Source organism: Camelus dromedarius, chromosome 6 (assembly GCF_036321535.1).
Source record: "Camelus dromedarius isolate mCamDro1 chromosome 6, mCamDro1.pat, whole genome shotgun sequence".
Classification (NCBI taxonomy): Eukaryota; Metazoa; Chordata; class Mammalia; order Artiodactyla; family Camelidae; genus Camelus; species Camelus dromedarius.
The window spans coordinates 59,055,370-59,066,359 of record NC_087441.1 but is presented as its reverse complement, the minus strand read 5'-3'; the positions used below and the strand labels follow the sequence as shown (position 1 = coordinate 59,066,359).

Genomic DNA, 10,990 nt, shown 5'->3' with positions numbered 1-10,990 from the left:
TATGTTATAATATCTGGAAGTGAGGAGTGTTATGAAAGCATATAAAGTAGGCAAAGGAGTTCAGGAGTGATAGGGTTGGGGCCATTCTAAGGCATGGTGATTGGATCTGGGAAGATGTCCCTAATGAGGAGACATTAGCAGAGAATGAATGAAGTGAGAGGGTGAGCTCTGCGGCTATCTAGGGGGGAAGCTTTTCAGATATGGAGAAGGGCAAGTGCAAAGGTCCTGAGGTAGAGTGGACTTGGCATGCTCCAGGGACAGCAAAGAGGCCATGGTGCCTCATGCAGAAGAGCAGGGAGGAGAGTAGCAGGAGATGATGCCAGCGGGATAGCCAGTAGGCTTCTAGTTTAGGTGAAATTTACAGGGCTTTCTGCAGAGAAAGGACATGACCTGGACTTGATTCCCAAAAGATCATTCTGTTTGCTAAGTGGAGGAGAGGGCAAGAGTGGGAGCACAGAGACTGATTAGACGGCTATTGAGATAGGCTAAGAGGGAGGTGATGGTAATTTGGACAGCGATGATAGCTATACGTGGAATCTAAATGGCCTAAATAGCTGATTAACTGAGATTCCATTTTGTGAAATGGGAGAGGCTACAGGAGGAGCAGGAATGGGGGGAAAATTGAAGTGTTTGCATTTGGATAAAGTGATCTTTAGATGCCTGTCAACATCTAAGTGGAAAAGTTGATTAGACAATTAAACATGAAACTTTAAACTTCAGGAGAGAGTTTCAGACTAGAGACAAATCCGTGTGTCACACACATAGAGAATCTAGGAACTTGGCGGGAGAAAAGAAGAGAAGAGGTCTGAGGATGAGACCTGGGATATTCTAACAGTTAGAGGTCAGAACATGAAGAAAATGAAGAAGCCCTGGCTAAGGTGGCTGAGAAACAGCCCCAGAGAGAAGGGGAGAGGGGAGTGTAGCATCCTAGAAGCCAAGAGAATGTTTTGAGAAGCAATGAGTAATCAGTTGTGTCAGTGCTGCTGATGGGTCTTATTGACGGGAACACATCATTGACTTTTAAATGTGGTGACCTGAAGAGCATTGGTGACTTTGACAGAGGGGACTAGGAAAACATTGGATGTTATCCTTAAGGATCTTTACACAATCTAGGTGGGTAGTCAAAACTAACATAAAAAACAACTGACAACTGCAATGATTTTATATTTACTTTTATTAATTAGTGTATTACTCATAATTAACATTTAAAATTATTACATAGAAATTGTATTTATTGGAATTTATACTATTAAAAATTAAGAATGTATAGAAATTTTTTTTTTACAATAGCAAAAAGAAAATGGAAAAATCTAAATGCCTTACAGCAAAGGATTGGCTGAATAAGTGGTGGCTCATATATGAAACTGAATATCATGGATTCATCAAAAATTATGTTGAATAAGTACATATAGTGTCACTTTTAACGCTTTATTAGTACAGTTCCTTTAAAATTACAAAACAGTATGATCCCAGAAGTGGAAAAATTATCTAAGCAAACAGAAAAAAGTCTGGAAGGATATACAGACAGTGTTAAAATGGTTCCCTCAAGATGAGGAGCTTATGAGCGGTTTTTCTTTTGGCTTAACTGGTTTTTAATTTTTTTTCTCTAATATAAATGTATTACCTCTGTAATAAAGAAAGCCAATAAAAGTTATAAAATTCAAGATGTGTGTAATTAAATTCTAATAAGAACTTAAGTGTTGTAGGTGTTAAGAGGGAAAAAAAAATTTATGAGGGCTGAAACAGCCAGGAAGGTTTTCACCCAGAAGGTGGAATTTGAGTTGGATATCAAGGCTGGGAAGGATTCAGAGAAAAGGAAAGGTAGCTGGGCATTCAATCCAAAAGGATCCCCAGAGGCTGGACTTTGGTCTGACCAAAGCATCCCTGTGTGGGAGTGCTGGGAAGGAGTAAAATGTTATGACATCTAGAAGGGTAGGTCAGAAGTGAAAGGTATGGGGGAGCTGCCTGCTGTGACTGGCCAGCAAGGAGCACCGAGGTACTGCAGAGAGGAAGGGTCATTGGGGCGATTCAGGTTTTCAAGATACAGATTTTCCCTTCCTTTCCTCTCTCATTGGCCAAGACTTTGTTAGAAAGCGATCACTTACCTGCTTGCCTTTGCATCTTTCAGACATTCCTTGATTCTGAAGGATAAGGAGATTTTGTCAGAGAGATGGCAGGAAAATTGGAGGAGTGAAAGTTCAGAAATTGTAGAATGTTAGAAGTAACTGCCAGTAGCAGTATATGGGACTGGAAAGGCAGACATGAACCAGAAGCATCAAGATTTAATTTTATCCATAGGGCATAATGCCTCTTCAACTTTTCCAGGGAAATGCTCATAATAGCAGAAGAGATAGAATGCTAACCAACCAGGGATCCCGGAACCTGGACCCAAAAGGCCTTCTCTAAGCACAAAATGTCTTTAAAATCTCCCGTTATAAGTTAAAAATTCAACTGAACTTCTCTTGTCCTCTCTGATAAGCATGAGTTGATTTTGTAAATAATTTGTGACCATCAGGACTAAACATTCCTCTCCCACACTCAAAATCTTTGATTAAAATTAATGCACTGCAGGAAAATGCTCTGAATTTACCTTGTGTCTTCAAAGTTCCCCAGAGATCCTGGAAAGCCTGGCTGGCTGGCTTTCAATGACTAGTTTCCAGCTGTCAAAGAGACATAATCAGATGTGGTTCTAGAAATAACAGCGTTGCCAGCATGAAGGGGCCCGAAGAGCTGGAGACAATAGCAGACATCCAGGTAAGATGGTGGGAGTGCAAGCCAAGGCAGTGAGGGGAGTGGGTCACTGGGGCACAGAGAGAGGCAGGGAGGTAGGAACCTGAGTGGAGGAACAGGCTGGAGATGAAAGGATGGAGCAGACAGAAGCAGGAGAGCCAGATATGGCAGGGTGAGAATCCAGAACTCTGGGCAGGCGGGAGTAGCCATGGGTGGACAGGAGAAAGGCAGACATTTTGTGCTCATTTCAAGCATTAAACGTAATTGGGTGGACAGAGGATGTTTGTCAGATCTCTACTCTGAAAAGTGGAACTTGAAAACTAATTGGATTATCATCAAAGAAAGTAAGATTTTGAAGCTTCAGGGTGAGAATTAGGGATTAGAGGTAAGAAAATTGGGGTTGAACAATAAAAATATAAAACATACCCATCACTTCAAAGAGTTACCTGTGTCCCTTCTAATTCAATCCCCCTACGCCTACCTTATTTCTTTTGGTCATATTTGTTTTCTCTAGAGGTTCATATAAATGGGATTGTATAATATGTAGTTTTTTGTATCTGGCTTCTTTTACTTAGCAGAATATTTTACATTTATTTGTGCTGTGTTTTGTTTCAATAGTTGCCTCTAAGTAATATTCTATTGTATGAATATTTTAAAAATGTGTTCATTCACCCGTTTATGGGCATATGGGATGTTTCCAGTTTGCAGCCATCACAAATAAAGCTGCTATGAAAATTAAAAAAAAAAAAAAAAGAAAAGAAAAAAAGAAAATTGGGACTGAGAGTTGGAATTTTTTTTTCCAACCTGGGAAACAGGGAAGGAGGTGATGAGTTCAAAGCTCACGTAAGCAAAATAATAGTAATGGTAATGGCAATAATAGTAATAATAATAATATTGGGTTCCTTTTCCCTTTTTTTTTTAAAAAAAAAAAGTAGCTCTAACAACGTTCTCTTTTAACCTCTCAGAGCCTGTTGTGATGCCTGAAATAAACGAGTAAGTAAAATGCAAATGTCTGTCTCTTCATTCTGCCCACCTCAGAAAGATGTTTTTGGACAGTAAACTGATTATTTTCAGCTATCATTACATCTCTGCTTAAGAAACTTGAAAAAGTTTGGCTGCAGACAGAAGTAACCTGACAATTTTCGAAGGACTTTGAAAAGAAAGCCTTGATGATTTTATTACAATAAAAATGTACTTGAACCTGACAGTTTTTTCCCCTCAATCCAGCTAATGATTTTTCTAGGGGCACAGAGCCGAGTTCACTAATCCTATAGCAGCTTCCCCAAAGAATATATAAGAAAGACTATACTCACAGTTTCTAATCTGTTTAAAAAACAAACCTGTTTACGTGATATAATTACACAAGGGCATCCAACCTGAACGCTGCGAACAGCCACGCGCCGGTCAGCGCAGCTGTCCTGCGCACACGTGGGTGCGTCACGCACGGCGCCTGCGTGGATGGCTGAGCTTCGGGCGGCGTTGTCTCCATTTTCCTGAGGTGCTTGGTGCAGAGCGCTCCCACGGCACCGCACACGGAGGCGCTGCACTTCAGGTGGTGGGTGTGTGTGGCAACCCTGTGACTCGTGCCCAGACTTGAATGGGGCGTCGGGTGATTCTGCAGATGGATGGAAACACCAAGGCGCCCTGTGTGTGTTCCAGTTTCACTCCAGCACCCTCTGGATTTACAGCTTTGCCCGGGTCTGTCGTCATCGCCGGCAAGATCCTGCTGGTAGGTTGTCCTCCATCCTTCATTTTCTGAGGCTGGAAAGGGCAGTGTTAAGGTCGGTGTAGGTTGTGTCTCAGGACCGTGCTGGGCCCTGATCCAGAGAAGCGACCCACATTCCCAGATCTGATGACCATTTCGTGTGAACCAAAGCATGTGCTGAATCCGAATGCTTGTTTATTAGGGTGTTATAACCACGAGTGGGTAATTTCCAGGATAGCCTCCTTCACTTTGGAGAGAGCAGAATGAAACGCTGAAAATTCTTTTCTCTCAAGCTTTCCTTCAACATTTTTCTCTTCATTTCTGACCTCGCTTCTGTTACCTGCTGCCTCACCTGTGGGTTCATTTCAATCACGAAGAATATCTTTGAAAAATAACTTACATTGAAATAATTTCAAACTTTTGGAAAAGGTGCAAGGCTAATACACAGAACTCCCGTATCACCCTCACCCAGCTATCCCAATTGTTTATATTTTGACACATTTGTGTGCCCTCTCTCTTTCTGCCACCCACCACCCCGTCTGTCAATCTATATCCATATTTACATACACACCCATTATTATTTTTTCCTGAATATTTGAAAGCAAGTTTCAACATGATGTCCATCAACCCCTAAATGCATGAGAGCATATTTTCAAAAGGCAGTGACACGGTCCTACATGAGCATAATGCAGCATGCCAATCAGGAAGTTAGTGTTGCTGTAACACTGCCCTCCAATCCAGAGACCCTATTCAAATTGCACCAACTGCCCCAGCAACATCTTTTTCCTTTCTGGTCCCAGGTCGGATTCAGAATTGCAGGTTACACTTAGTTCCATATCTCTCTAGTGTCCTTCCATCTGGACTAGCTCCCTGTTGATGTCTCCTTGGCCCCTGCCCCATCACTGCCTCCAGGGGAAGGATAACAAAGGGGAATGGAAGAGTGACAATTGTTCTTTTGACTATTATTGGATTCAAAGTGTTGGTACTAAATTTACTAGATTGCATTTAAGACTTGTGCAATCTTTGTAAGTGATGTCTCGGTAAAAAAGAAAAAAAAGATAGAAATAACCAGGTGAAAACAAGTGTTTGCACTTTGTGAATAATTAATAAAGCATCCAAGTGAATGAAGTTTCCTCACTTCACAAGAACTTTGAGTTTGCTGTTCTCTTTGCCTCTTTTCTTCCCCAGCAAACTCCTGCTCATCTGCTCTGCACTTAGCGAAGTTCTCTCACCCCCTCCACCCCTAACCCCCAACACTAGGTCAGATCTGCTGTACGTGTATCTTGGACCCAAATTCTTTGCTGCATTCATTACATTTATGTTCCACTCTCATTTTTAAATGCATTTTTAAAATTGTGGTAAAATATACATAACATAACATTTACCATCTTAACTATTTTTAAGTAGTTTTAAGTACATTCCCATTGTTGTGCAGTCATCACCACCATCCATCTCCAGAACATTTTTCCTCTTGGAAAATGGAAACTGTGTACCCACAGTCGACTCCCTTTTCTTCCCTCCTCTCAGCCCCAGACAACCACTCTTCTTACTTTTTCTCTGTGAATCTGACTCCTCTAGGTATCAGTTTTTCCACATCCTTGCCAACACTTGTTATTTTCATTTTTGTGTTTTGATAGGAGCCATCCTGCTGAGTGTGAGGTGGTATCTCACTGTGGTTTTGATTTGCATTTCCCTTATGGTTAGTGACGTTGAGCTCTTTTTCATGTGCTTGTTGACGGTGTGTGTACCTTCTTTAGAAAAATGTCTATTCAAGTTCTTTGCCCGTTTTTTGATCAGGTTACTTGTTTTCTTGTTGTTGAGTTGTTGGAGTTCTTTATGTATTCTGGATATTCACCCTTATCATATGAATTGCAAATATTTTCTCCCATTCTGTTGGTTGCATTTTCATCTGTTGATTATACCCATTGGTATACAGAAGTTTTTAATTTTCATGTAGTCTAATTTATTTATTTTAATTTTTTTGTTGCCTGTGTTTCTGGTGTCCTATCCAAGAAATTATTGCCAAATCCAATGTCAAGGAGCTTCCTCCTATGTTTTTTTCTAAGAGTTTAATAGTTTTAGCTCTTATGTTTAGGTCTTTGATACATTTTGAATTAATTTTTGTATATAGTGTAAGGTAAGGATTCAACCTCATTCTTTTGCATACGGATGTCCAGTTTTCCCAACACTATTTGTTAGAAAGACTGTCCTTTCCCCATTTGAATGATGTTGGTGCCCTGGTCAAAAATCATTTGGCTATGTATACAAGGGTTTATTTTTGGGCTCTCTATTTTATTCCATTGGTCTCTATGTCTGTCTTTTTTTTTATTGAAGTATGTTGTTGATGTACAACGTTGTGTTAGTTTTTGGTATACAGCATAGTGGTTCAGTTATACATTTATATATATTTTTTTCATTATAGGTTATTACAAGATAATTGAATATAATTCCCTGTGAAATATAGTAGGACCTTGTTGTTTCTCTATTTTATATATAGTAGCTTGTATCTACAAATCCCAAACTCCTAATGTATCCCTCCACTCTCCTTCCCCCTTTGGTAACCATAAGTTTGTTTTCTATGTCTGTAAGTCTGTTTCTGTTTTGTAAATAAGTTCATTTGTCTCATTTTTTTACAGTCCACATGTAAATAATGTATGATATTTGTCTTTCTCTTTCTTACTTACTTTATTTAGTATGAAATCTCTAGGTCCATCTATGTTGCTGCAGTTGGCACTATTTGATTCTTTTTTATGGCTGAGTAGTACTCCATTGTGTGTGTGTGTGTGTGTGTGTGTGTGTATACCACAATTTCTTTGTCCAGTCATCTGTCAGTGGACATTTAGATTGTTTCCATGTCTTGGCTATTGCAAATAGTGCTGCTGTGAACAATGAGGTGCATGTATCTTTTCGAGTTAAGAGTTTTTCTCCAGATATATGCCAAGGAGTGGGATTGCTGGATCATGGGGTAACTTTATTTTAATTCTTGAAGAAATATCCATACTGTTTTCCATAGTGGCTGCACCAAATTACATTTCCACCAACAGTGTAGGAGGATTCCCTTTTCTCCACACCATCTCCAGCATTGGTTGTTTGTGGACTTTTAAATAATGGCCATCCTGACTGGTGTGAGATGATACTTCATTGTAGTTTTGATTTGCATTTCTCTGATAATTAGTGATATTGAGCATCTTTTCATGTGCTTTTTGGCCATCTGTTCTATGTCTGACTTTATGATAGTACAACATTGTTTTGATTTCTGTAGCTTTGTAATAAGTGTTGAAATCAGGAAATGTGAGACCTCCAACTTTGTTCTTTTTCAAGATTGTTTTGGCTCTTCAGGATCCCTTGAGATTCCATATGAATTTTAGGATGGATTTTTCTATTTCTGAAAAAAAATGCCATTGGGATTTTGATAGGGACTGCATTAAACCTGTAGATCACTGTGGGTAGTATTGACATCTTAACAATATTAAGTCTTCCAATCCATGAACACAGGATGCTTTTCTAGTTATTTGTGTCTTTTTGAATTTCTTTCAGCAACATCTTATAGTTTTCATGTATATAAGTGTTTGCCTTGTTGATTAAGTTATTCCTAGGTATTTTATTATTTTGATGCTATTGTAAATTGAATTGTTTTCTTAATTTCCTTTTTGGGTTGTTCACTTTCTTCTTTTCTACGTGGAATGATTTTTTTTTTCAATTTTTATCTCTTTCTCTGGCCTATAAGCTTCAGGAGTGTGGAAAGTGTCTGGTTTTGCTCACAGTTATACCCCAAGTTCTTTGTATAGCAATCATCCCTGAATACATGTTCAACAAACACTTGTTAAATTTTTCTAATAACATCAGGCTGGTTTAGTAGACTCCCTGTCTCTTCTTGTATATGAACAAAGATTATACTGTTGCTCAACCATTTACCTTGATTATCTTTTCAGCCCTCCACCCTTAGAAAAATAACACCATTACTTATTTGCTTATATGCTAAGCATCTCTCTGTGTTACTATGATCCTTACAACAACCCAGTGAGGTGGGCATAGAGTCAGAGTATACCTTGTTGAAAGTTTGAGTTCTGGTGCCAGACTTCTCGAATTTGAATCTAGTTCTGCCACTTGCAAGCAAGGTGTACCTTGGACAAGGCACGTCATATCTCTGTACCTCAGATTTCTGTAATATGGGATTCCTAAAATGCACACCCCTTTGGTTTGTCCCGAGGATTAATTAAGATGCTGTATGTCAGTTGCTTAGCAAATATTAAGTCTTTAGTAAATCTTAGCAATTACTGTCTCAACTTTGCAAATGTGGGAGCCAAGGATTAAAGAGGAAAAGCTGCCCATGATCACACACCTAGGCAGTCTAGAATCCCTAATTACTCAAGCCCTGAACTATAGCATCTCCCATGTATGCCGTTCTCTCCTGTATCTGAGACCAGGCAGCAAGGAAACTCACAAGCCCCTCAGGGATAAAATGTTTGAAGAGTTGGCAAGAAATGGAACCCCCCCACCCAGGACACCAGATTAGAGTATACAGAGATTGCCCTTTCATTTTTCAGAAATTCACTTGGAGCTCCTGGGGAGACTCAGGGTGTCCTGAGGAGAACTCTAACTCCAAAGCCCAGAAGTCATCACTCAGTAGATCAGGCTCTGTATGTAGATCTCCAGTGCAGACCAGCCAGCCAGCCGGAGTGACTCAGCTGGACCTGCCACAGTGGGGAGTGCACTAGGGGAGCATGAGGGGCACTTCCAGTTTTATTCTAGGCCAGAAGAGGAGGCTGGAGTCTGGCTCACCCTCCCTCCATGTGCAGACTTTGCTGTCAGCACAGGCACACAGCCCTCATCTTTGCCCTGTTTCCAGTGATTCCCGGGCTCCAGAGAAATGGGAGTGGTCTTGACCTTCAGGAAAGACCAGGACACTAGTCCCAGACCTCCAAATTCAAGGGAAGTGATGACCATTGCCCTAGTCACCTTTGCAGATTCACTAATATCAATGGCTAACATTTGTTGAGCATTCACTCTTCTTACTGCTTTACCTGCAGTAATAGCTTATTTTATCCTTGGGTGACCAACATGTCCTAGTTTGCCCAGGTCTTTTCCCAGTTTTCACATTGAAAGTCCAGCATCCTGGGAAGCCCATCAGTCCTGGGCAAACAGGGAGGGTTGGTCACTCTGTTTTATCTTCACAACCACCTTGGGAAGTGGGAAAGTGGGCACAGAGGAGTGGAGTGCTTTCCTAAATTTGCACCCCCGTCAAGTATCCGAGGAAGGATTTGAACTCATAAAGTCTGGCTCCAGGACCTGTTCTCCTAACTGATATGCAACGCTACCCAAACCAGTGAAAGCAGCCTCTGCCAGTAAATGCTTGGTTTTGGTCCAAATACCAAATGGATGGCAAATAGCACTGGCAGCTCTGGGAGAAATAGTAAATTGTGCAATATGAAATTTCCCAAAATTAAAAGCGGAAACTCATACTTTATTGCTGACAAAATGCCAAAGGTTACTTTCTAGACTCCCTGGCTCTCAGATTTAGTTTATCCTGCTTTCGGTTGTGTCTTTTATTTTGGTGAGGGTGAACACAGGAATCAGACCCACATTGTTGGGATGGGAGGGCCACTTTAAGATAAGGAGGAGCAAGGTGAGATTCTGGTTCTCTGTGAAGAGCTTTCATCCCACTCTTTTTTATTTTTTTAATTGAAGTATAGTTGATTTACAATGTTGTGTTAGTTTCTGGTGTACAGCATAGTGATTCAGTCATACATATATATATATTCTTTTTCATTATAGATTATTACAAGGTATTGAATATAGTTCTCTGTACTATACTGTAGGACCTTGCTGTATATCTGATTTATATATAATAGTATCTGCTAACCCCAAACTCCTAGTTTATCCCTCCACACCCCTTTCCCCTTTGATAACCACAAGTTTGTTTTCTATATCTGTGAGTCTATTTCTGTTTTGTGAATAAGTTCATTTGTCTCATTTTTTTTTAGATTCCACATATAAGTGATATCATGTGATATTTGTCTTTCTCCTTCTGGCTTACTTCACTTAGTATGATAATCTCTAGGTCCATCCATGTTGCTACAGTTGACATTATTTCATTCTTTTTTATGGCTGAGTAGTATTCCATTATTATATGTACTACAACTTCTTTATCCAATCATCTGTCGATGGACATTTAGGCTGTTTCCATGTCATGGCTGTTGTAAGTAGTGCTGCTATGTACATTGGGGTGCACATACCATTTTCATTTAGAGTTTTCTCCAGATATATGCACAGGAGTGGGATTGCTGGATCATATAGTAAGTCTATTTTTAGTTTTTTAAGGAATCACCACACTGTTTTCCATAGTGGCTGCACCAAATTACATTCCTGCTAGCAGTGTAGGAGGGTTCCAGGGGCTTTCATCTCCTCCGCTTCATCTGTCATCTCCATGGGACCTCGCTCATTGGCTGCCTCCTTATTGCTTGTCTTCTTTTACGTCTTTGCCTCTCCTTCTTTTCCTCTACTTCCTGTGCACTTCTGCTGCGTTTTTTGCCTCTTTTTCTCTTCTTCTCTCCA

At 40.1% G+C, this 10,990-nt stretch overlaps 1 long non-coding RNA gene across 3 annotated transcripts in view; it reads left to right on the top strand.

Annotated features, from left to right (window-relative positions):
• The first annotated feature begins 4,229 nt into the window (after positions 1-4,229).
• The window catches only part of LOC135321499 (uncharacterized), a 164,882-nt gene continuing 158,121 nt past the window's right edge, over positions 4,230-10,990 (top strand). For all 3 annotated transcript variants that reach the window (XR_010381312.1, XR_010381311.1, XR_010381310.1), the window contains exon 1: positions 4,230-4,459. This is a non-coding gene — a long non-coding RNA (uncharacterized LOC135321499). The remainder of the gene's footprint in view (positions 4,460-10,990) is intronic.